General features: G+C 38.2%; 1 pseudogene; it reads left to right on the top strand.

Annotated features, from left to right (window-relative positions):
• Positions 1-1,136: 1,136 nt before the first annotated feature.
• LOC103192950 lies at positions 1,137-3,842 on the top strand (annotated as a pseudogene).
• The last annotated feature ends 145 nt before the right edge of the window (positions 3,843-3,987 follow it).

The following is a 3,987-nucleotide window of genomic DNA, read 5'->3' as shown; positions in this document are numbered from 1 at the left end:
ACCTTTTTGGTAGTGTAACATTAAGATATTTCTGCCCCGACTTTTCAGTGTTTTTCATTTGTAAAATGGGATGGGGTATTATAAAGACCATATGAAATAATATATATGAAAATGTTTGTGCAAATGTAGGCTTTAATTAAGAACCTGAGTATTGTTTTGCAGACAAATAATCATCATGAATAAAGCCATGAAATGTGAACATAAAAGTCCTGTTTTTAAAAAAAAAAAGGCAGATAATTCACATTATCTGGGGTTTGATGGAAAATGGGACTGAAAAGGGGGTTGAGCTATGTAGTTGAGTCTGAAATACCATAGGGAGGAGTTTGTACTGAATTTAATAGTCAATCCATTCTATTGCAGATTGTCACTCTTCACTGGTTTGTACCAAAGTAAAAGCCAAAATTCCCTGGGGAACTCTGTAGCATCTGGCAGTATCTATGAACCTTTTATAAATAACAATACATTTATTATATGTTGTCATTTTCACAACCGATTCAGAAGCAGTTTAAATATTTCTGCCATTTCCAATTATATTTTATTTGAGTTTGGACTCCAAAAACTATTTAGCAGATGCAATAACATTTTTGGGTACAAAGAAAAGCTTAGAAGTAGAGAAATAAATATTAGGCTGAGTTTAAAAATACTTTGGGATTTTGCAGATTATAATACCCAGTTCTCCAACCCAGCAGCTTAAGCAGCAGGACGGGTGTCACAGCAACCAGGGGAATTCTTTAAGGACCAAAGAATGTGGCCATGGTCAAGTTGCACTGATGTATAACAGGACCCAAAGGTGCATTCCAGTGATCTTGAGAAGGCAATTGTGAATCAAGAGGCTTGAAAGAGGGTATCTAGTGGCCTTTTAGTGTTCTTGTCTTAGACACAGGTAGAAGATCCCATTGAAAAGAACTCTTGAAAAATGTACAGGCCCCAGCTGTGGTCTCCAGGCAGACCAGGCCTGAGCAGTGTCCTCAACTGCAGCCACTCCTCCTTCCAAATACCTAGGTGCTCAAGGCAACACCCATACTATTCCTGGTACCTTAGTCTACATGGCCCACTCTCCATACACCAGTCCCATCAAGGTTCATGATCTGTCTTGCTGGGTGGACGCCTCCCCTATCTGAGTGGTAGCCAGCATCATGTCAGTGCTGGGGTTAGACCTGGGCTTCTGGAGCTGTTATGTTGTTACGGCCTCTGCATGCAGCATCCAGAAGATTGCAAATGAGTATAGCAACCTGTGCATGTCGGCTTACATTTCTTTGGGTCTTTAGAGTCATTCATTTGGAGCAGCAGCTAAAAGTCAATTAATTTCCAATGCAAAGAACACAGTTCAAGGGTTTAAAAGACTCCATGGCTGAGCATTCTCAGGACCTTTTATAGAAGCAGAAAAATCTAACCTTGCACATGATATTGCTCAATTGCCCAGTGCATTAGCAAGTATAATGGTGAAACAAATGAAAGAAGAATGAAATTTTACCATTGACCAAGTAACTACCATGCTCTTGTCCAAACTAAAAGAGACAGTGGAACGTGTTCTTAAGAAGCCTGTGGCTGATTGTATTATTTCCATTCCATGTTTCTATACTGATACATTTAGTTATGGATACAACACAGATTGCTTGTCGCAATTGTCTGTGATTCATGCATGAAACTGCTGTAGATGCTTTTGTATTTTGGAATCTGTAAACAAGATATTCCTGCCTTAAAGAGAAATGAAACCAAGAAATGTAGTCTTTGTAGACATAAGGCAATCTGCTTATCAAGTTTCTAATTTTTCACTTAATAGAGGGAAACTGAAAATTCTGGCCACTGCATTCAATACAACACTAGGAGGCAGAAAATTTGATGAGGTATTAGTAAACTACTTTTTTGAAGAATTTCGGAAGAAGTCCAAGCAAGACATAAAGTCCAAAATGCATGCATTATTACAACTGTCTCAGGAGTGTGAGAAACTCAAGGAATTGGTAAGTGCCAATGCTTCAGACATCCTGTGATGGCCAAATGTTTTATAATGTACTATGATGTTGATAGGAGCTCTGGTAGCATAGTGCCTAAGGCACTTGACTGCTCACCAGAAGGCTGGCAGTTCAAACCCACCAGCCACGCCTCGGAAAGAAGGTTGGGCAATCCTACTTCTGTAGTGATACTGCCTCGGAAACCCAAGGAGGGGTCGCTATGAGTCGGGGCCGACTCGACGGCAAACAACAACAACAACAACATGATGTTGATATATCTGGAACTATGAATAGAAGCAGATTTCTGGAGATGTTCAGTGATCTCTTAGCTAGAATGGAGCCACCACTTTATAATATTTTGGAGCAAGCCAGGTTAAAGAATGAAGATATTTATACTGTAGATAAAAATTGGTGGTGGTGCTACACAAAACCCTGCAGTAAAAGAAAAGATCAGCAAATTATTTGGTAAAGAACTTAGTACATTAAATGCTGATGAAGGTGTAACTTGAGGCTGTGCCCTGCAGTGTGAAAACTTATCTTCTGCTTTCAAAATCAGAGAAATTTCTATTACTGATGTAGTACTATATCCAATATCTCTGAGGTGAAGAAGAAAAGTCAAGTGACTGTGAAGTCTTTCCCCAAAAAACATCATGCTTCTCTTTTCTTTAAAGTCCTCACCTTCTATAGAAAGGAAATTTTCACCCTTGGAGCTTATTACAGCTCTCCTCAGGATGTGTTCTATCCAGATCTTGCTATTGCTCAGTTTTCATTTCAGAAAGTCACTCCCCTGTCTGATGGTTCCAGTTCAGAAGTGAAAAGCAAGGCTCAAGTAAATGTCTACAGCATTTTCAATGTGTCCAGTGGATCCTCAATGTTAGTGCACAAGTTTGAGGAAACTGAGGAACTGATGGGAACAGATGAGAATGCAAAGGAGGAAGGAAATACACAGGGTGGATCAGGAGGAACCACATGTTGAAGAGCAACAGCAGAAGATGTTACAAGAAAATAAAGCACAGTCTGAAGAAATGAAGACTTCTCAAGCTGGATCAAAGGACAAAGAGCTGGACCAACCACCTCAAGCCAAGAAGGCAAAAGTGAAGACCAGTACTGTGGACCTACCAATTGTGAATCAGCTGTTGTAGGAGATCAGTATAGAAATCTTAACCTGTCCATTGAAAATGAAGATGAGATGATCATGAAGGATAAATTTGGTAAGAAACAGAACAATAAGAATGCTGTGGGAAAATATGTTTACGAAATGAGAGACAAACTTAGTGGTAAATATGAGAAATTTGTGAGTAAAGATGATCATAGAAATTTTTCCTTGAAACTGGAAGATAATGAAAATTAGTTGTATGAAGATGAAAAAAAAAAAGTTTATGTGAATAAATTGGCTGAGTTGAAAAATCTAAGTCAACCTATTAAGATATGGTTCCATGAATCTGAAGACCAAAATAATTTGAAGAACGATGGAAGCAAATCCAACTGTACATGAAAGTAATCAGTTCTTTCAAAAACAAGGAGGACTAATATGACAATTTGTATGCTGCTGACATGATGACAGTGGAAAAAACATAAAGGAGGCCATAAAGTAGATGAATAGCAAGCTGAATCTGCAGAACACAAAGAATCTGACCAGGGATCTGTAATCAAGACAAAAAAGATTGAAGCTAAAATTAAGGAGCGGATAACTATCTTTAGTGTTCTAATTTCAAATCCCAAACCCAAAGTAGAACCTCTAAACAGGAAATAAAAAAAAAAAAGAGCAGATGAGAATGGATCAGTGGATGGACAAGGAGAATTCTAGGGCATCAGGCTACTGAACAAGGTACAGACACAGCTGTGCCTTCAGATTCCAACAAGAAACTTCCTGAAATGGACATGGACTGACTCCAACACTTGTTTATATTAAAACAGACTATTAAAAAACTTTAATTGTCAACTTTGTTCTAAATATCAACTAGACCAAGCAGATAATAAAGATTATTTTTCAGGTTTTAAGAGACTTCAGGGGAGGGAATATAGATAATATAAT

This window comes from Orycteropus afer, unplaced genomic scaffold (genome assembly GCF_000298275.1).
Source record: "Orycteropus afer afer isolate SDZICR_OR568_19922 unplaced genomic scaffold, OryAfe1.0 scaffold00032, whole genome shotgun sequence".
Classification (NCBI taxonomy): domain Eukaryota; kingdom Metazoa; phylum Chordata; class Mammalia; order Tubulidentata; family Orycteropodidae; genus Orycteropus; species Orycteropus afer.
The sequence above is the reverse complement of the archived record's forward strand: the minus strand, read 5'-3'. Positions and strand labels throughout refer to the sequence as shown.